The 22,919-nt window shown below is 43.7% G+C and overlaps 1 protein-coding gene across 1 annotated transcript in view; it reads left to right on the top strand.

Moving 5' to 3' along the window:
- SLIT2 (slit guidance ligand 2) overlaps nucleotides 1–22,919 on the top strand; it is a 749,523-nt gene that overhangs the window by 15,839 nt on the left and 710,765 nt on the right.

The raw sequence follows: 22,919 nt of genomic DNA, 5'->3' as shown, positions 1-22,919 counted from the left end.
ACATGCATGCGCTGGCACACGCGTGTTATAAAATCCATGTGTGGGCGGCACTTGCAAGGGGAGGGGGGACTCTCACAATTTCCATGTGGCGACGCATTTGGCCCGTCCCCAGTCCACTCCACTCCAGTTAAGGAATGGACTGGGAGGGAACTTCCCTACCCCCTATCTAAATTCCCTGCCCTTTTTGGTATTCTTATTTTCTTTGTTTTACAACTTCAGCTCCTAAATCCCAGGACTTACATGCGTGGGCCTCTTAAAATCTACCCGTGAATATATATATTTTTTTTTTCATAAAACACATTCATTACTACTACTGTGGTTTTAAAAGATAAATTATAATCCAATATAATACCTAAACTTTTGGCTTCAAGAATAAGTGGGGTTAGGATCCTGAAGAGAGGAAAAAACTCTTAAATCTGGGGAATTTTTTTTTCCCCAATTCAAACTAAATTATTCCTTCCCAACCATCCTGTCAGTGTATGATGCTGGGGAAAAAAAACCACCATCCTAGCTAGGTACAAAGAATTTACGTCATCAGTGTAGATAAAATATACCGCTCTTAATGACTTCAAAGTATTATTATGGTATGGAGGAGAGCGTAGACCCTTGTGGATACCCCTGTTAATAGCTTCCATTTTGAACGGGAGCCTCCTACCTGAACATGTTGCACTCTGTTTTGTAGGAAAGAGGCTAACCAAGCCAACACCTTACCCCCAATCTAATTTGGCACAGGCGGCTCAACGATATGTTATGACTGACCAATTGGAGCACCACACCTGTGCCTCCCTGCTCAAGCTGATAACTCTGTCCTATACATCCTGTGAAAACCATACTGCTGATCATCAAGAATATGGTGCTGTAAGAAATTGAGTTGATAGAACACACTTCTCAATTAGTTTCTCCCATTTGGGGAAGATAGGTATAGGGCATTGGCAATACTAGATTCTTTTTGAATGGGTCTTACGGTAGCCATTTTCAGTCTAAGAGGCATAGATCCTTCACGTTATGATTTATTTACTAGAATTCAGCACTAAATCATTCATACCTTTTAACAATACAAAACTTTACAGAATGAAAATGAGAACCAGCTGATTTCAGAGGCCCCATTATTTTTAATTTCTTTTGACTGGCTAAATGTCCATTAACATCTCTCTCTCAGGAACAAATGGCTTTTATCTCTAAGCACAAAGGAGGTGGGTAAATGAAGCATCAGTTTTTAAGGCAAGTCACAACACTTTTTAATAAAAGTATTTGCTATCAAAAAGGGAAGAAATCATTTTATAATTTTTTTTTTGGGGTGGGATACATTTATAAATGTGATTCCTTTCCATTTTTGAGGGGAGAATATACCTCTAACACATTGTTTTTTCTTGAGTAATTTTCAGTAGAATATAAATTGTTTTATGGTCCTTGATTAACATATTTTCCATTTTTGATAATGTTTGATTTCAAAATTTTCTCCTGCTTTTGTATTTAGAGCATTACTGGGACCTTCATTTTCAATCTTTCTTTTTTTTATTCATCTTTATTATAAATGAGTTACTGAGCATGACATAAAAAGTAAAACACAATCAGATAACCATATTTATAGCACGCAAAAAGGGAACATCAAGAACCAGTAGTAAGAAAAATCACAAACCGGTGATAAAACATTATAAAAAACAGAACAAGAAAAGAGAAGGCAAGAAAGCAACTTTCTCCCTCAAAAGCAAAAAAAAAATCCATATGATCATAAGAAGAACATGCCTTACTGGGTCAGACCAAGGGTCCATCAAGCCCAGCATCCTGTTTCCAACAGAGGCCAATCCAGGCCACAAGAACCTGGCAAGTACCCAAAACTAAGTCTATTCCATGTTACCATTGCTAATGGCAGTGGCTATTCTCTAAGTGAACTTAATAGCAGGTAATGGACTTCTCCTCCAAGAACTTATCCAATCCTTTTTTAAACCCAGCTATACTAATTGCACTAACCACATCCTCTGGCAACAAATTCCAGAGTTTAATTGTGCATTGAGTAAAAAAGAACTTCCTCCGATTAGTTTTAAATGTGCCACATGTCCGAAGCGCAAAAAGAGAAATGCAGAAGGGCAAAGAAGCCATAAAGGGGAACACACATGAGGTAAAGAGGGGGAAAAACATTAGCAAAATCTCAGAGTTGCCAAATCATTGAGATGAAGAGGCTAATTCAGCAGTAGTTCCATAGGACAGATCTTAAGTTTTGAAACCACAAACAGGCTGAAGCAATACCGTGTGCTGGCTGCAGCATGCGACTTAACACGTGTTTTGGAGGCACGTCTATAACCCTCCATGGCAAACAGGGTTAGCACGTGCAAAATGCACGTTAAATAGAGCACATAGCCAATAACACTCATCACGTGTATTTTGGAAAATGGATGCTGGTAAAATTGAGCGTCTGTTTTCCTAACCTTCTGACAGCAGACCTCTCCTGGGTGCCCGGTGCAGAGGAGGCGCTAGGGGCACAAGTTTCCCCCTAGTGCCTCCTTTTTACCACAGCAGCCCATTTGCATATTGCATTGGGCGCCCTGGAGAGGTTGTTAGGGGAGCGGGCGCTGAATCAGGAGTGCCCTTTTTCTGCACGTCGTCATTACATCGGCCTGATGGGAAGCTTAGATGAAGAATTCCAGTGTAAAACAAGGCGACATGTTGCTACTAGCATCTGAACAATTAAAGGTGAGTTCAAAAGTTGCGAACATAAAAATCAGATATGCATATAAAATAGCGTATACTCGCGAATATGCTATTTTGTAAACCTTGAAAGGCATGCATAAGTCAGTGAATAAATTTGCACAATAAGGGCAGGCCAGGGGTGTTCCAAAGAGGGGCCAACATTTACGCTAGTATGCTGCTATTTTATAAGGAATTTACATATGTAAATTTAGCAGCTTAACTCGCTTACACCTGCTTTGTATCTGGAATAAGTGATTGTAAACATATTAAAAGTGAAATCCTGACTGGGTACATAGTCTGGATGAAATGGGGAGGAACTGAGACTGAACAGCCAGGAGGGTCTCCATGACCTTCAGATGGACTGGGTGAATTGGACTAATTGGTAAAACTGAATTTAATTGCTGTGCACATGTTTGAAAATCTCCCAGCTGACACGTGTAAAAGACTTACAAGGGGCAAATTCAAGTAAAATCTTCAAGTGTATTTGTTTAAAGTTAGATGCAAAAATACAAAAGTATAGCAGTTTTGGACTTTTTATCCAGCTAAATCTTGAAGTTGGCACTTATTCAAACTAGTTCTGATTTTTATTTAGCTTAAGTACTAGCAAAACACTTTAACTGGATAGCTACTGGTTTCATTGCTTCTTAGCCAGATAAATTGGAACTTATCTGGATGAGTGCCACTACTTATTCAAATAATTCTGAACTTAACAGAAAAACCTCAAATGTGATTTTACTTTTCTTTTTACATGAGCACCTGTTTCCAGGTATACGTATGCATATCTTATAACCTGCATACATCGTATAAGTGCAGGCTATAAAATACTGGAGTACATGCATATGTGGGCACTCGTGCATGTTATTCTCCTTGTGTAGGACATAATAGCATCTGAATAAGTTTTCAAATTAAGACTAAGAGCTGTGACCGGGTCAAGTGGGAATTTAATATTGTGATAATAGGGCATTCCCACCAGACCCACTCTCTCCAACATAAGTGATCCCCCTTTAATTCTTATTTTCTGTAACTTCACTAGGGTAAAATACCAGTGATAAGATTTTATATCTAGATTCCTGAATGCACTGTAATAGTTCCCCCTTCAGAGCTTAAAAACCTCTTCCCACACTTCATCAAACAGCTGGACCTGTTAAGGTGCATTTGAAACAGATGCCAGTCACAGATTAAACACTTTATTTTGGGAAGAGCTGTGACTTTTTCAAATGCAGTCAACCCTTTTATACTTAAGCTTTATAGGAGCTTGAAAGGCCTACCCTTAGAGTTGCAGATTTGGAAACCGTGCACTAGGGAGCTGATATGTTTTGCCCTGGACTTGGATATCCAATAAAGAATCATCACTAAAGTTGTCCCATTCTACTAGTGAAATGGGAATGAAAATTCAGGTTATTCCAGAGTAAAGAGGTGAGCTTTCTAGAGACAAATATGGAATACCAAACATCCAAAACCGAGGAGACACCTAGGGTGAGGCGAGTGTGAAAGGTCCTTGACTTAGAGGCCTAAAGAGGCATTGCAAAAGATTTTAGTGACACTTTCCCTTTTGTTCAGGATCCAGTGATTATCCTCTAAGTCATTCATCCAAAATAACTCTTCAAAACCATGGCCTAATAGACCTTAAAATTTGGAAGTTCAAGTCCACCCACATGTCTCTGCTCAGATAAAGAGGGATATTTAATTCTAGGTTTCTGCCTTGCCATATAATATCAGCATATTTTTTGAGCTTCCTGAAGAAAACTTCAAAAACAAGACTGGGCAGCATATCAAACAAAAAAAAACCCTGTGAGAATATTCACTTTAATAGTAACAGTTCTGCCAAACCCAGAGATTTGAAATGGGACCATAATTTTAGATTGTTTTGAACTTTGAGCAAAGTTAGGTAATTCACCTAGTTAAGTTTGTCCAAACTACTGTGGGATACTAATCCTTAGGTAATTTAAGAAATTGTGCCACCTAAAGGGAAAAAACCTCTTAAGCTCCTATGAGTTAATTGACATACATTCCTTCCCAAAATTTGTTTTATTCTTATTCATCTTATAACCAGATACTTAACCAAATTCTTTAAGGATATCCAAAATAATCTGAAGAGTTTGAGGGTTAGTTACATAAAAGAACATATAGCAAATAACACAATCCTCTTATTGTATATAGGCAGGGTATTGCCAAAACATGGCTGCTGAGGGTTTATTCCTAATGCAAACAAAGGTGATAAAGAGCAGTTCTCTAGTTTTCACAGTAAGAACTTCTTAGAAACATACCATTCCCTCTAGTCTGAACATCAGGATTAGAATAGAGATTTTGGACTAATTTTAGAAATTTCACTCAAAAGCTAAATTTACAAAGAGTAAGTCAGATATAAATACACCCATTCAGCCCTGTCACATGCTTTGCATCTGACAAAATTAAGAGCCTCAGTTTCATTCACATGATGTAATAGATTCAAGGAATGACAGACATCCACTCCTTGTGTGTCTTTTATAAAGCCAGTTTGATCTCTGTGACTAGCAGTGGTAACACATGCTCCACTCAACAAGCCACAATCTTAGCCAAGATCTTATTGTAATTTGAGAGGCTTATCAAGCGGCATTCAACAGGATCCTTTCCCTTTCTTGGTTATGGAAAAAGAGGCTAAGTGAGGAAGGGATCCACCAGACAAAACACCATTATACAGGCTGCCTGCCTGGGAGCATGGGAGTCAGAATGTGTGGTTTGTTTGGGTTTGGTTTGTTTTGTTTTTTAAGACATTCTCCCCTGGGCACTTTCCATTAGTCAAAGCTTAGCAATAGAGAGAGGGGCCTTGAGGCTTGCAAAAACAGTGCCTGGAATCATGGGAAAAACTAGATTACTTAACTATGCATTAATGTCCTCCTCCTTAACAGTAAGTTCAGAAGTTTTAATGGTAGTAACAAGCAGGTCGATACTGTAACATGCGGTTGAAGATTTCCCGTCTGTAACGTGCTGGGAGCGCACAATTTGGACGCGTAAGGCGATTCAGCGATACAGTCTCCCTCTGCCTGGATGAATGCACGCCCGAAATCGGGAGGAGAGGAGAAGGGAGAAGGGACTATCGTAGCAGGCCCGAGCCTTGCTACTTTTTCAGTTTTGTTTTTTGTTTTTTGCTTCGGGAGGAGGAGACAGGACTGGGGCTGCACCGGAGACCGGACGGGGCCAGGGCAGGTGAGCGGGGGCTGGGGGATAGTTTGCCGAGCATCGGGGAACATAACTGTCCACTTCCTGGTACATGTCATTTCAAATGTCATTTGAAATGACAGATACCAGCGTGGCCGTGAAGAGTTAGGCCCGCGAACCCAGGATACTGTATAGGCGCTCTATACAGTAAAATGGGTTGCGCGGGCCTAACGCTTGCCTAAGGCTTCGCAGCCGCGGCATGCATTTGCATGCAATTAGAAGAGAGTATAGAGCGGTAGGTGAAGAGAACTGTGCGTGCGGGGAACGAGGGTGCGCCTGACACTGCCGCACTGTTTCTACCGCGGCCTTAGAGTATCGACCCGAAGGTTAGTAGACTTAAGAACAAGACTTCCTGTCTCCCACAATTGTCTCTCGTAAAAAGGGTTGCAAAATTCATCCCCTGTTGCGGAATTGGCTGATCTGCCACAGGTGACTGAGGATCCTTTCAAAATAAAAGCATTAGTGGCAGTGGAAGTGCATTTCTCCTCTTTCCTGCCCATCCCCCACCCCCGGTAGAAAAACATTGGTGGCAGTAGATGCATTTTGAACCTTGTGATGCTCTGATCTTGGCAGGGAAGAAAGAATGTGCCGGAGGAGCAGTAAGGCTGCTGTCCTGTTTCAAAATGATAGGAGCTGGAGAGGGAGGGAGTGAACCAAGAGGGAATGAACTGGATAAAGTATGTGGGGTAGGGTGGAGGGAGGAAGTGAACCAGGTGTGTGAAGAGGTTCATTGAGGAAGAGGGGGAACCAAGGTGATTGAGGTGTTGGAGAGGAGACAACCAGGGTAAATGGGTTGGGGGTGGAGAGGGGTGTGTGTGTGTTGGGGGGGGGGGGGGAGGGGAACCAGGGTGAGTGGGAGAAGTCTGTGGCTGGCTTCCTTCACATTCCTATCCCAATTCCTCCCTTCCCTCTCCTCTTCATGCCAGTCTTCCCTCTTCTTCCACCCCATCCTCTGCCTCATCCCCATATCAACTCCTCCCTCCTGATCCATTCTCTCCTCTTTCCTTCTTCCTCATCCTTTACCTCTCTATCATTTCCCTCCTCTTCAGTCCCCTGCCTTTTTTCAGCCCCTTCCCTTCATCTCTCCCCAGCCCCAATCACTAAGATGTGTTTTCCTTTAATAGAGAACCAAATAAATTAACTGGACACAAATGTCAGAAAATATTTTGTTTAAAAAAAAAAGTGAAAACCCTACTAGGGGTGGGATTTGAATAGAGGTAATTGCCCCAGGGGCCTGTGCTGTCGTGGAAGCCCTGCCCCCACTATAATTTCCTGTCAGCTTGGTGGTGGAGTTAGATGTCTGTGTTCTGGGGCCCAGCAGTTGCCTAAGGTTAGCCCTACCCTACCTACCTATACAAATGTCTATTTAGGATAGGCCTTTTTTTTTTTTTTTCAAAATTTTTATTAACAGCAAGAATCCGCATCCATGCGCAAAATGCAACAGTATACATTGTGTCAACAGGGCAAGTCATAAATACGGTAGCGTCATTAGTAACAAAACTTATCCCGCGTGGCTGGACACATGTAATGCAGATCCCACTTTCATCGTTCTTAATAACCCCCACTCATCCGCTCATCATTCCAATTAGCAGCCTCACCCCCACGTTCATACCAGCACTCACCCTACGACTTCCACATTCATCCATATTACTTCCTGCACTCAATCATCTGACCACCACAAACAGCCCGCAGCAAGCCACCCCCCCCCCCCCCCCATCCAGTTTGTAAGTCCTTGGGTAACAGCTAAAACACCCCTGCCAACACTCCTCATACTTCGTATCCTGTTTGCGATGTCCAGCAGTGCAGTCCATACACTCCAATTGCAGAAACCTTGCCATCCTGGTGTGCCAGGCTGCTACAGAGGGAGCTGTTGTGGGTTCCACCCACACCGAGAGGATCATACGGCATGCTAGCAGGACTGCTATGCGCCCAAACCTTGCTTTAGAATAGTTGCCTGGTGGAAGCTTACAGAAAGGATGGGTCAACAAAATCTCACCAGATGCATGAGTAGCAATACTGGTACATTGTGCGATAGTGTCCAGCACGGTTTCCCAGCTTTCTATCTTTTTCAGAAATTGAAGATGATGGCAGAAGTGGAGGTATGAAAGTTCCATAAAATGAGTGGTTTGGAATGTGTAAATACAAATCTGTTTTTTTAATCTTTCAAAAAGTACAAAGATTAGATGACATTCAAAGTTACTAGGTGATATATTTAAGGCAAATAGTAACACATTTTCTCCTGATTTTCTCCATAATTAAAATCTGGAGTTCATTGCTGGAGGATGTGGTGAAAGATGTTTCAAAAAGTTTTGGACAAATTTCTGGAGGAAGTCTATAAACCATTAAGATGGACCTGGGGAAATCCACTGCATATTCCTGGGATATGTAATATGGAATCTCCCAACCTTTTGGGATCCTACCAGGTACTTGTGACCTGGATTGGCCACTTTTGGAAACAGGATACTGGGTTTGATGTACCTTTAATCTGATCCAACATAAAGTTCTTATGGTGGGCTCTAGTTTTTTGTAATTTGTTTGTTACTTTGTAATTTATCATCCCAGAAATTGCTTTTGGTGCTAAATATTGCATCAGCACAGAGTAGTCCTTTGCTTGCAGTACAAATTTGTACGCAAGCCCCAGTGTGACCATACTTACACTTACTTTTAAGCAGTGATATAAATTTTATATCTCAGTGCACCCAAGACCCATTTTTTTCCCAAGCCTTACTAGTGGGGAAAGTCCATCGTTAAATGACACAAAAGTTAAACATTCATTCCCCTCCCCTTTCCTTACAAATGTTCCTCTCACACAGAAGCCCTTTCTCCACTATAAAGGCACCCTCAGAACCTTAACTCCTAATATATCTCCATGTGAGTCAATGGCTGGTAGAGCAGCTTTGGTGGGCATGATTGAGTGGGAAGGCCCAGTCTCTCCCTTGCACATCAGACTTCCTCTCTTTTGCCACCACTGTAGTTCCCTTTCCCCCAGCTTCCACCTTGGTCCCAGCAGCTGTATTGTTCTAGTGCAGATGGGACCTAGGCTTGCCGCAAGCTGTTGCTCAGTGATGGCAGAGGGCACGTGTTTCTGTGCTCAGTGTGACTTCCCCACCTGGGGTGCTGCTCTGCTCCTCTGGCACTGTTAACTTATAGTGGGGCCTAGCCTCCCTGACAACAACCTGACTGTATTCTCGCAGCAGGCGAGCAAGCAGGGCCGAGGGTTCTATTTGAGGTATTTCCTAATACTGAAAAGGAAGGGGTGGCTTATGCCCCATCCTTGACCTCAGGGCGTTGAACAAGTTTTTCTCAAGAGAAAAGTTTGAGATGGTCTCCTTGGGCACGCTGATTTCCCCCCCCCCCCCACCTTCCCTCAAAAGAGGAGACTGATTCTGCTCCCTCAGTCTCAAAGAGGCTTACCCCCACACAGCCATTTTCCCTGGCCACAGAAAATGCCTCCGCTTCGGGGTGGGGAAGACTTACTATCCGTACTAGGTGCTGCCTTTTGGGTTGGCCTCAGCCGCTCGCGTCTTCACTAAGTGCCTAGCAGTGGTGGCTGCGTTTCTCAGGCGTCATGCGGTGTATGTCTTACCGTACCTAGACTGGTTAAACGAGCGATTCCCGCACAGGGGCGCTGAATGCTTTAGCCCTGACAATGCAGGTTCTACAAGTCTTTATTTGTGATCATCTACCCAAAATCTCACCTCTGCCCATCTTCTCAGCTGAACCTCATAGGTACCAGACTTAGACACTGTGCAGGCAAAGGTGTTTTTGCCCTGCGATCGGGCTCTTGCCCTCGCTTCGCTGGCGGCCTCCATCCTCAGCAGCCGGCAGGTGACTGCCCGCCTTCTGCTCAGTTTGCTGGGCCACATGGTGGCTTATGTACATGTTACCCCTCTCGCCCATTTGTGCATGCAGAGGGCTCAGTTGAACTTGCAGTCACAATGGTGGCAGGCCTCTCAGGACCTCGAGACTTGCGTTGCAGTCATGGAACCTCTGCAGACATCTCTGTCTTGGTGGGAACACCTCTCCAATTTGGAACAGAGAATTCTCTTCCAAACTGCTCCACCTCAAGTGATCCTCACTACTGATACCTCTCCTCAGGGCTGGGGTGCCCATGTGGATGACCTCCACATGCTCATGAAGCCTGCTGTCAAACTTTCTGGAGCTTCGGGTGATCTGTTACATCCTATGGGCGTTCAGGGACCAGTTGTCACACAAAGCAGTCCTGATCTGTATGGACAACAAGGTGGCAATGTGTTATATCAACATAGGGGGGCATGGGCTCATTCCTCCTCTGTTATGAGGCAGTGTAGGTGTGGACCTATACCCTATTGCAGGTTATGTTGCGCACTACTTACCTGCTTGGGACTCTGAACATGCTGGCAGACCAGCTGAGTCTCTTCTTCTAGCTGCACGAATGGTCCCTCAAGCCAGAGGTAGTGGCCAAACTGTTTCATCGGTGGGGTACACCAGATGTGGACCTCTTCGCTTCCCCCACACAATCACAAGGTGAGCAGGTTCTGCTCCTTGCTCGCTTGCAATACCTTCTCCCTCCACTGGGAGAGAGGTTGCTGTATGTGTACTTGCCTCTCCCACTCTTCAAGACCCTGCTGAAGTTTCAACAGTTCAGAGGGACCATGATCCTTTTGGCCCCAACAGGTCTGTTTTCCTCTCCTGCAGGACCTGTCATCAGGGCCCCCATCCGGCTTGGGACCATGCCTGATCTGATCATGCAGTGCCAGGCACCCTACGCCATCTGAACCTCTGGGCGTTGGCCCCTCATGGCTTGGATGTTGAGCGCTTAGTCATTCAGCCCTTGGCCCTCTCAGACAGTGTCTCCCAGGTGCTGGTGGTTTCTAGGAAGCCTTCCACTAGGAAGTTCTACAGTTTAAAGGGTGTGGTGCATGGTTTGAATCCATTCACATGCCCCCTTCCCTAGCTGTTGCACTACTTGTGGCACCTTTCTGAGTCTGGGTTTCAAACCAGCTCAGTCAGGGGTCGTCATAGCACTGTAAGTGCGTACCATCGAGGTGTCGCTGGCACACCCATATTGGTGTAACCTTTAGTAGGTTGCTTTGAAGGGTCTGCTCCAGCTGAAGCCTTCTCTTCGGCCTCCTGTTGCATCTTGGGGCCTCAACATTATCCTGGCGCCACTCATGCATCCTCCCTTTGAGCCACTGTGTCCTGTGACCCGAAGTCCCTCACCTGAAAAGTTATATTCCTGGTGGTGATTACTTCAGCTCGTAGAGTCGGTGAGCTTCAAGCCTTGGTTAGGTAACTGCCATACACAAGGTTCTTTCACAATCGTGTGGTTCTGCATATGCACCCTAAGTTCCTGCCTAAGGTTGTGACTCATTTCCACCTTAATCAGTCCATCATTTTTCCCACCTTCTTTCCTAAGCCTCATTACCACCCAGGGGACTGCAAGAGGGCCGTGGCTTTCTATTTAGATCACACAGCCAGTCACCGGCAGTCCACTCAGATCTGTGTCCTTTGATACCAACAGGCTGGGAGTGGCAGTGGATAAACAGACTTTATCCAACTGGCTAGCAGGTTGCATCACCTTCTGCTATACACAAGCAGACCTTCTGCTGGCCAGCAGAGTTCACTCTGTGCAGGCCATGGTGATGGTGGCTCATCTGTGAGTGGTCCCTTTCATTGAAATTTACCAGACATTGGAGTTCTCTTCACACGTTTGCGGCTCACTACTGCTTGGACAAGGATGGGCATCAGGACAGTGTCTTTGGTCAATCCGGCCTGTAAAATCTTCCGTACCTGAACCCAACTCTTCCTGCCTTGTTCCCCTGGTGGGAGCCAGACTGTCCCCTGCCGACCAACAGCACTGCAGTTGTTGTGCCCGTTGGCACTTTGGTAACTGTTGGTCTCACCTGCTAATGGGGACAGCCTGGAGCTTGGTATTCACCCACATGTGAGGACTACCATCCTGCTTGTCCTTGAAGAAAGCGCAGTTGCTTACCTGTAACAGGTGTTCTCCTAGGACATCAGGATGTTAGTCCTCAGGAATCCCACCCACCTCCCCACAGAGTTGTTCTCCCTCTGGATTTTTACTTTTTCGCTCGTATTTTTTCTGTTACGAGACTAAAGGAGGACCTTGCGTGGGCGCACAAATAGTGGCATGCTCAATGTGCTGGTCAAAGCTTCTAGAAACTTTGTCAAAAGTTTTCCGTGCCGGGCTCCATCAAATGCCACCCACATGTGAGGACTAAACATCCTGCTGTCCTAGAGGAGCACCTGTTTACAGGTAAGCAACTGAGCTTTGTAAATTGAGATTGAAGTGCTTCAGAAGATTTGCTAACGCCTTGCTGTTCATTTTCATGTTAGCTTTGAAAATTGCCCTCCAAATTCTGTTTATGTGGATGAAGGTACAGATAGTGTACCACAATTCAGACTTTAATTGTATTTCAAGGAAGCCTTTCAGCAGGCATGGTTAGGTCAGGGGAATAAAATAATGCACATAGTTTCATGGAAAATGCATGGAAATTTGAAAATACAATCTACCCACCCATACAAGAAGCAAGCACAAATGTCAGTGAGTACCTTGTTACCTATACCAGTTTTTGAAAGGGAAAGCTCGTGTGTTTCCCTTTGATATCTGGTGCAAAATCTTCAGGTAAAGTACCTGTAGACTTTGCACCGGTGGACAGTTTTGACTTGCCCCCTTTGTGCTTTCGTATCTTTGTAGAGGTGAAAGGCAGCAGAATTATGTCAGTAAAGGAGACCTATTTGCCTTAACTTTAAAATAGTGTCATATTTAACCCTAAAGGCATTAGTTTTGCTTTACATACAAGCTGGCAGTGTTAATGATGGCATGAAATGCTTAGTGCTAGTATTTTGACCTTGGAAATGAATGTCAAAAGGCCCAGTTCAAATCACAGTAACATAATAAATATTGGCAAATAGATCCAAAATGGTCCATCCAGTCTGCCCAGTTGTGTGTATGAATTTCCATATGCAGTCCAACATCAAATCCCCTCCCCCATATCTTCTTGACTTCTCAACCCTTCTCCTATCACTGCTCTCCATATTGGTCCCAAGCATGCCCAATCTGATACGGATGGCCTTCACCTCTACAGGGAGGCCATTTCAGGCCTCACCATCTTCAACTTTTATTCTTATAAAACCAATACTTAAGCCCACACTCAGACTCCATTCCATTTCTTACTACCAAATTTTGTAGTCCTCCCCACAGCGACCAATGTTAATGAGGCTGTTGTAAAATTAATCCAGCCTCACCATGCTTGTTGAAGTTTGGGTTTCAGCCATGGTTCTTCCATGCAGGGCCACCTCAGCCTTTTTGGAAGCCTCATTTATCTGTACCCCAGCTGTTTAGGCCTGCCACTCTGTACAGGTTATCACAGGGCTTCCTTACCATTCTCTTATCTCCAGAAATCCCTTGCCTGTGTTCCGCACCTTTTAGAACTGTTAGTTTGCCTACCCCTCTTAAGAGAGTATTCCAAGCATCCTTTTCATTTTTTGCCTCACCTGCCACTTCCATGGTATAACCTTTCTTGCACTTTGCACTAAAATGTATGCATATGAGATTTTTTAGCAAGAGCCTACTTCAGAATTGCCTGAGCGATTTGACTTGGATTTGTTTTTAAATCTTTTTGGTTGAAATTTTCTGATGCATAAGAGCAATTTTCAAAGGGACTTCTTCAGGTAAAATGTTGATATGTGCAGAAATAGCTTTAATACATAATTGCCCACTCGATATGCAGGTAAAAGTATTTGTCAAGTTTGTGTCTAATTTTACCCAAAGTAGAGGCTTTTGAGGGTCCGGAGTTGGGAAGGGGTTGGACTAGAATGCATACTTTTTGGATTGTGTAAAGTGCGTGTGCAAACTTGTGCAGCCATTTTAATTGGCGTAACTTGTGCCATTAGGTTTGGTGGCACTTGTGCACATATTTGCCTCCTTTGTCTAGTGTTACAGAATTACCGCATAAATTGAGGCTCTATATATAAAGCAATATTTATATTTAAACATAAGAGCAAAAAATGTATTTTTTGCTCTTATGTTTAAATGTTACTCAAAAAGTTATACAATATGTTACTCAAAAAAGTTCTTTGTTATATGTAATTGCCCACAAGCAAGCTTATTCAACTGTTCTCTGTAAACCGATTTGATTTACATATAATGTAAGAAGATCGGTATATAAAAACCATAAATAAATAAATAAATATTTTTTGAAAAGGGCCTTTCTCTTGCATTCCTCCTGGTGTAAGCATTTTGGTGAGATTTAACACTGGTAGAGCCATCCTGGTGACGCTTGTTTTGGGAGGGACACAGTTCAGAAGATGCTTAAATTTAATTACATAAGCAAAAGTAGGGTTTGTGCATTTGCACTCTTACCAGTCCAAAAGGAAACCTGATGGACACAGGGACTTGCCACCATGGGTCTAGTCAACATCAAATGATTATAAGAAGTGATTGCCCTGGGCCAAAAATTGAAATATGGAAGTAATTTAGTGACCTATGTCAAATATGACCATAAAGTTACACTGATTTTCAAAGTGATCATTTGTGCAAAAGTCTGCTTTGACTATCTCGACAAAAATTAAGTGCACACAAATTATTTGGTGCTTGCTTTGTCTAGAATTTACATGCATGCTCTTTAAAATAAAGGCTGAGTGTCTCATTCCTTGGAACACCTCTCCTATATGCATGTTGCGGTATGAATACAGGTGAATTTTCAAAGCACTGCATGCATAAAAATTAGCACTTGTATAAGTAGCCTCTTCTGCTGCGTGTTCTGTATCTTATAAAAGCTGAAAATACACCTGTCCTTTTTTACTTTTGCGTGCACAATTGCCCATAAAAAAGCAGTCTAGAGGCATTCTGAGGTGGGACAGCATCTACCCATGTAAGTTGCTATTTTAAAACATGCATATACATTTGCCAACTTTATTGTGTAATTTTGCACCTGCTAATTATCTGGAGTAGTGATTGTAAATGTGTTATGTACTATTGGCTGGGTGTGAGGTCTGGGTGATTTGGGAAGAATTTAGGTTGAAGTACCAGGAAGGTCTCTGACCTGGAGGAGCACTGGGCAAACAGATTGACTGATAGTTAAAACTGGTAATTTCCTTGATGCACAAATGTGTAAATAGCAGTATCGTGAGTAAGACCTACTTTATTTTCATGCATAAAATATACACATCTTTTTTTTAAATAGGAAAAGTAAGAACATTCAGTGCATTGATGTTCTTTAATGAATTGCGTTTTATTTATTTAGATTTATATTCCGTTTTTTACACTTTTTTTCAGCGCTTCAAAGTGGATTACATTCAGGTACTGTAGGTATTTCCCTAGCCCCAGAGGGCTTACAATCCAGGTTTGTACCTGAGGCAATGGAGGATAAAGTGACTTGTCCAAGGTCACAAGGAGCGACAGCAGGACTCAAACCTTGGTCTCCTGGTTTTGTAGCCCACTACTCTAGCCACTAGGCTACTCCTCCGCTCCCTGCATGTATTCATGTGTTAGCCTTCATACACATGCATATTGTGGGGTAGAGATCCGTGTTTTATGAAATGCACATATATTTTCAGTTGATATGTGAACCGGTATGATGTCCCCACTAATACCGGTATATAAAAGTTTCTAAATATATCATGCGCAGGTTCGGAACTATTAGTGTAGATCTGCTTGCAGCCATATATGCACATATACGCTGCCACGCACATTTGTTTGAAAGTTATCCTCACAGAAATTTTTTAAAGGATGATTTCTGTAGTTTTTTTCTTTTTTGTCATTTTGCTTGAGCATGCACTAAAATTTTTAAAGTGTGTATTAATTTGAGTTAGTGCATACATTAGATTTCATACACATGTATTCAATTTAGTGTGCACCAAACAAAACCAATGATAGATCCCTTTTTGTTATCTCTGTGGCTTCATCCCTTGAAAATAAGTGGGGAAAAGAAACCTGTTTAGTTCCCGGGTATGCTTCCTTTTTCTGCAGTAGACTTATTCGCTTTTTTACTAGCAATTTAAAGGGATAGTATCATATTTCTCTTGTATGTGTCTCTCGTCTGGAGTCTGCTATGCCTCTGACAGGTCTGCTGTGAAAAATGAAATCTGTAACCTAAAAAGATTTTCATTGCATGCTAGTTCAACAATATCATTCCCTTGTGTTCTGCCTTTATTGTACACGCTAATCATTAGTGGACTTATATTCCATGGTTACTGGAATCTTAGTAGATTTTTGTACTTTTTTAGTGAGTCAACATAAGATTAATCAAATGGTGTTGACGTATGTGAGCTTTTAAGACATCATAGGCCCATTTTTCAGATACTCTGTCCTGAGGTTTCTGCATTTGAAAGTGGTCTACTGGCTTACTCTGCATACACGTGCACACACATATATAGATTATATATGTCTCTAGGGAGATGAGAGAGATTGTAAACGTTGACTTTCTGACTAAAGTTCCAGCAGTGCAACTGTGAAGGGAAGTAAAATAGATAAGGAGACCATACTGTGTAGTAGATCTGATAATTTTAAAGAAATATGGATGATTTTAATGACAGAACCAAAGTTCTGAAAGTTGGAGAACATGCTACATTTTGGATAGATCATAGTGGTGTGGAGGGGTAAAATCGGGGGTTAGACTAGTTTAGTTTTGTTTTTGGCCCTTTTTCAATTCCTTTCGGGGAAATAACACATACTCGTTCTCAAACCATGTGGGTGTAGTGGGACTTTTTCTTCCAGTCCCCCTCCTGCTCCTCAACTTTATTGTAAAAGATAATGACAGCCCTGCCTTCTGGTTCTACCTTATTTATAAACAACCCCCCCCCCCTCCCTGGCTCTTTCCTTCTCCATCTTGATTGGTGTCCTGGTGGTCTACTGGGGGACAGGCATGCTCTCAGATGCCATTTTGATACATGGAGCTTGTGGGGAGTGGAGCCTGCCTCACTATACCACCAGTATGCTAAGCAAGCTGGGGGGGGGGCATATTTTACAGTGGGGGGGCTGAATTTGTGATGGTTCAAGATGCAGGAGAGTTGCAAGAGGACACCCACTGGACCCCCCCAAGGGATTTTTAGTGCACAAGTGTGGGGAAGGGGGGGGGGGCTTTCTGGAACTTGCTGCCTAGAGATGGGGGGGGGGGGTGTCCATCAAGTCTTCAAGGAACGCATTGTTCTCGGCCGCAACAAAGCCCTTGAATGATCCAAATATTTTCCGGGTGACGTGATGGTTTGGTTGCAACAAAGCAAACTGAAACCAAGTCACTTGTTCTCCCTGATAAACAAGGATTCAAGCTAATCACTCAAAGTGTTTTCTGTATTCACGGTGAATAAAACTATACCTCAGGGGGGCCCAGTTTGATACGAGTTGGGTTCTTGGTTCTGTTCATGATTTGCATTTTATCTGGACCCCACAAGGTGGCAGTGTTATCGCTCGAGGATGACATCCCTTCCTCCCCCCCCCTCCTAAAAGGCCACATTCAGGGTTCTGAATGGCTGTGGGTGCAGGATTTATAAAATGGGTGAGAAACTCCAGATAGTGGCAAATGAGAGGATTTCAGTCCTATTCCAGTTGAACTGGAAGCCCAAAGGAGCAGGAGGAAACTGCTTCTAATCTCTCCCCAGCCTCCAAAAAAGGATCATTCAGGCTGGCAAGAAAATCACCTGCAGTACATTTGCTGCCTTTTTAGCTTCCATCAAAACTCTAAAATGAAGAGATGGAAATATCTTTAATTTCCTCTCCTTGACCAGTTATTTTTAAATTTCAGCTCTGAGAAAAAAAAACTTGGCTCCTAGAAAATGGACAGACATCCAAGTTTGGATATAAGGAAGTTTAAAAAAAAAAAAAAAAAAAAAAAAAAGCCCTCCTGACAGGCATGCTGTGCCAGAGCTTGGCAGTCAGAGCTTTTGGGTGGATTAAAAGAAGAAAAAAAGCAGAGAAGTCTGCTAAATGTAACATTTGATAGCAATGCAGACATTTAGCATTAAGAAAACTCTCCGTACATGTAACACTCCATTTATAAAGTGCTAAAGGCAAAGCCTTGAACCCTCATGGTAAGCTTGAAGTGTGCTAAGTCAGACCTATTCTGATCTTGCTTCCTTTTCCCCACTGCAGTTGGAGTAGGAGGTGAAGACCACTTTCAATCCCTTGTTGGCAAACCTCCCCTGCCCCCCCCCCCAAAAACAAAAGCCCAAATTGCTCTCATATTCCATCCCCTACTATCTGCCAGTTCTTCCCACCCCCACTTCTGAATATCTGCCTCCTGCCACACTTTCAATACCTCCATCTTCTGCCTATCTGCTAGCCCCTTATCTTCTCTTTCCTTTCTTCTGTAGACTGCTTCCAGACCTCCTTTTCCTGCAAGCTGTGCTTCTCCATCCAGTTCTGTACCTCATCCTACAGCTTGTACATCACTCCTAGGCTAGTGCTTTCATCTCTTCAACTTGCTTCATAAAGCACTATTTCTTCCAGCCATGCTTTCCAGACATCCACTTCCACCCCCATTCCTAAGCTTAATCTCTTCCAGGACTTAAATTCAGCTAGAGCTATCCAGTGTGGATCCCCATTAAGTATTTTCAAATCTTGTCCCAGGTACCTTCTCTATTGCATGGTAGGCGTCTCTTTTAGAGAGAGAGGTAATAAAGCAGCTGTGGAGACCCAAGACTGCATTGGCTGAAGATCCAACCTGTATCCTTTTTCTTTAATAACCTGCTTGAGCCCAGTGTTCTCCCTTGACAAGCAGGCTTGAATTAGTCATTGAGACTCCAACAATAGCTCAGCTACATTTAAGCTTTGGAAGAGTAAGCTTAGGGAAGGGTGTGTGTGTGATAGAGAAGCAGCCTGCTAGGGTGGGAGAAGGTGGAGGTACAACAAGACTTGGAAGTGGATACCTCAAGAAAGCATGGACCCAGCTGTTTGAGCTCAGTAAAGACTTTACTGAGCATGCGTGGCTGTCCCCATGGATGCATCCTACCTTGTGAGCCCCTCTTGCTTTTTCCAGTTTACTGCACAGAAATGTTCAGTCTCTACTTATTGTCTGGCCTAGTTTTTCTGCCTTGTTTTTGCTTTTTTTAAGCTGTTGCCTTGTCAGTCCCTCAACAGAATTTCAGTTCTACCAAAAAAGCGACATGGGGAAATACGGGGCCAAGAAGGCCATGGTCGATAGTGAAGGCCTGCATTTGTGGAAGCCAGATGTCATCACAAATTCTCAATCAGTTGGCTATTTCTGCCTGGCACTCGATAATTCTGCCAAGTGCTACATTTAAGGCAGGATATCCCTGCCAGCACAGCAGCAGTGCGCCTGGAAAATGGAGGCCCTGTGGAAGGTGCAGCAGACCTTCTCCCATTGAATAGCATCAACGGTCTCTTGGTGCAGAAAATTAAAGCAGGATGCCTTTCTCTCCTACCCCTGAAAGTCAGACAAGGCTCCCCCCTCCTCCTGCCATGGCACCAGTTTCTAGATCTGTCTCCAGTTAAGAGTTGAACATGATACATAGGAGCAAGGTTATAGTATATAGAAGAGTGCCTAAGATGCATGATGGTTCTCCTCTGGGGCTGCCTTTTAGTATTGAGACGCCTGCACTATCCTGTGGAGCAGAATTGACCTCAAAGCGAAGCGGGACCTTGGTGCCGAGCCACCTCTTTAGATCCAGGACTGTTTGGCACAGAGCTCTGTTTTGTCGACGTGGAATCGAAGTGCAAAAAGGCTTGTTAATGCTGCAGGTGGAGGGATGTCAGTGACATCATTCAGATGTGGTGCTGATTTAATAGGAAGTCTCAAAGTATTTGGTGCAGAGTGCCCCTGAGCTTGCTGTAGTGGCAGCTACGTTGCAGTCCTAAGCTTCCCAGTCACCACTAGTGTCAGTGGAACTTAATGAAGAGGAGCTGAGCTGGGTCTTTGAAGAGGATGTCTTTCTGCTTACTCCAGAGCAGAGGATCCTTCAGAAAGTGGGAGCCCAGCTGTCTGAGCTCGTGAAGAATGTTTTTGCCTCTTTGAACCCTGAGAACCTGTACATACCAGAGTGGTAGGTTGGAGCCTCTCCTTTCCATCCCACATCGTGGTGCCACCCCTCCAGAGGCTCATGCTTCACCTCTGGGGCTTATAGCAGTGGGAATGAGTTACCTTCTTGAAGTTGTAGATGGCTGCTTGCAGGGGAGTCCCTCTATATATCAGATGGAGTAGCAATGGTAGTCTCCCTGTTTGAAATTGTTGGGGCTCAGGCTCAGTGCTCTGCTATAGTCGGGAGAGGAGGAATTCCATGGGGATTCCTTCTGACCTTTTACTGGATTTGTTCCAGCTTATGTCTTACCCCAGAAAATTGCTGCTTCTCATGTTTTCTGGATAAGCTGACTCCAGGTTTACCTCCTTTATGACACTGGAAAGAGTGTCTTCAGGCTGCTTCAGTTTTTGTCCTCCAGCGGATAATGCATCCCTTCATTTACATAGAATAAATGAGGATAAGGTAAATATTGTCTTCTGGTGGCCAGAAATCTGAATCTGAAATATAGGGTGCAGGTCTCCTAAGTTTAGGTTGGTTCAGCTGTCATGCCATTCTGTGGTGGTGGTGGTGGTCTGTTTTGAAGCATGCAAAGCACACTTGTGATCCACTTCCTGAGAAGGATCTGAAGATATTAGATGTGTTGGGAAAGATCTTCCAGGGATCCATGCTTAATACCCTGAGCATTGCACATCAGCTGTACATGTTACAATATTTAAATGTATGCCAAAGCTGACACTCTGGACAGAATCATCTGACCTGAAACAGACAGAACTCCACCAAACTCTGGAGGATATAGAGCAGGGAAGGGCAACTTGGCCTGGAGTACTACAGGCATGTTTGGTTTTCAGGATATTCTCAATAAATAAGCATGAAGTATATTTGCATACAATGGGGGAGGTGCAGGCAGATTTGTCATGCAATTCCCTGTGGATATCCTGAAAACCAGACCTGTTTATGGCACACCAGGACCAGTGTTGCCTACCCCGATTATAGAAGAACATGAGAAACAGCTGATATGCTCCATGTTTGACGCTTTGGACACTGCAGTCAGGACTTTGCTTCCATTGGAGCTTGCATGGTTGAGAGTGAATGGCCTTTGAAGATGTGACTTTCTAGCAAATGTCCCATGTGTTGGCGACCACTTGTCTATTCTGCAATCATCAGTGGTGGCAGGGCACCAGCTGGCCCTAGCACAATATTTTTCCTAAATGTGTCCAAAGACGACCCCCCCCCCCCCCTCGCTCCTTTTGGCACTCTTGGGCTTTTCCCATTCTTCAGCAGTATTTGCTGGCCACTAGAGAGCAGCAGAGGGCAAGGCATTAGCCAAAAGCCCTGCAACAGACAATCTAAGCCAAGGACCATTAAATATCCTTGAGGCCCACCTCCTTGCCTATTCCAATGGCAGGAGAGGAAAAAGGAATGGTCCAGGCTCACCAAGGACCCCAGTGGGTGCTGAAAATTGTGGAGTCTGGTTACTGTGTGTTTTTTCTCACCCTCTGATCCTGTAGGCTTCAGTCTTCAGTTCTGACCCCTCAATGTACCCAGCTCCAGCTAGAGGTAGTAGCTCCAGCAACAGTAAGCGATTAAGCTTGTCCTTTCTTGAGTGTAGCCAGGGGTTCTACTCCAGTACTTTCTGATCCTACAAGAAGTCAATTGGATTGAAATCTATTCTAGACTTGCGAGGGCTGAATAAACTTAGTGTGGGAGAGCTTCAAGATGAACTTGCTCCAGACTGTTTCATTCATTCAGCTAGGGGATTGTATGTGCACTCAGCACCTGAAAGATACTCTCAAACACAATCCCATTCACATCTTCCACTGAAAATTCCTCAGATTGTGGTGAGAGGCACTACCCCAGCACAAGGTGCTTTCTTTTGATGGCCTAAAGTGTTCACAAAATACCTTGTAGTGGTTGCACATCTGTCTGTAGGGAGTCTGTGTATTTCCTTACCTATGTTTGGCTGGTGATGGATCATTGTCAGTCAGAAGTGGCAGTCCCTTGAAGTGCTCATTTGATGTCTCTAGTTTGAGATTCCTGGTCAAGTTCTCTGCATCTAAACTGATCCAGGTCATAGGAGCCTGGATAGACTTGGTCATAGAAAATGTATTTCTTACTGTTGAAAGAACCACATTGCTGATGGGCCTAGTGGGCTTTTTTTTTTTTGTAATGGGACTGTGTCCTGGTGAGATTGGCCCTAGTTCTTCTGGGGCACATGACTTCAGCAATGTATGTATGTAGTACCTTGGCTTGTCTGCCTATGTGAGGTCTTCAGTAGGCCCTGCATAGGCCGTAGGATTAGCTCTATCAACAGTTATCCTAATATATCTTCATGACTTCTGAGATGAGGGCATACCTTCAGTGGTGGATGAACCTGGATGTTCTCAAGGTGAGCCTGTTGCTGCCTGTCCCAGCACATTAAGCAATCCTGTATGATGCCTCTATTAAGGAATGGGGGCATACAGAGTCCACATGGACCTGGAGATCGTAGTCTACAACCAGCTGGAGCTCTGAGCTATCCATTGTGTTGTGCCCATTCTCACCAGCTGTCAGGCAAGAGAATAGTGATCCATTATGGATAAACCAGGTGGCCATATTCTACATGAATAAGCAGGGAGGCACTGGCTTATACATTCTCAATGAAGATCTCCAAATCTGGTCATGGGCAGGTTTATCACAATGACTATCTCCAGATGACCTATCTACCAGAAGCCCACAACATGTTGGCAGACAGCCTAAACGTAGTGCTGAGACATCTTGAGTGACCCTTGAATCAAAGGGGTTCACCATCAGATCTATAGAATGATCAAGTGGTTCTACTATGCTTCCGAGTAGCTACTGTTCAACTTCCAATGTTCTTGTGCTAAATTGTAGCATCAATTTACTGTGTACCTGGAAATTCCTCTCACTGTCAGGACTTTCCAGAAGGTTATTTAGAACATGTCAAGACTAATTCTCATAGCACAGACGTGGCCATACTGAGTGTGCTATCTTGCTGTCTTATCAGCTTAGTCTCCCTTTTATTATTGGGAAGCTGACTCATCACAGTAGGATGG

The sequence above is a fragment of the Rhinatrema bivittatum genome, chromosome 1 (assembly GCF_901001135.1).
Source record: "Rhinatrema bivittatum chromosome 1, aRhiBiv1.1, whole genome shotgun sequence".
Lineage (NCBI taxonomy): Eukaryota > Metazoa > Chordata > Amphibia > Gymnophiona > Rhinatrematidae > Rhinatrema > Rhinatrema bivittatum.
The sequence above is the reverse complement of the archived record's forward strand: the minus strand, read 5'-3'. Positions and strand labels throughout refer to the sequence as shown.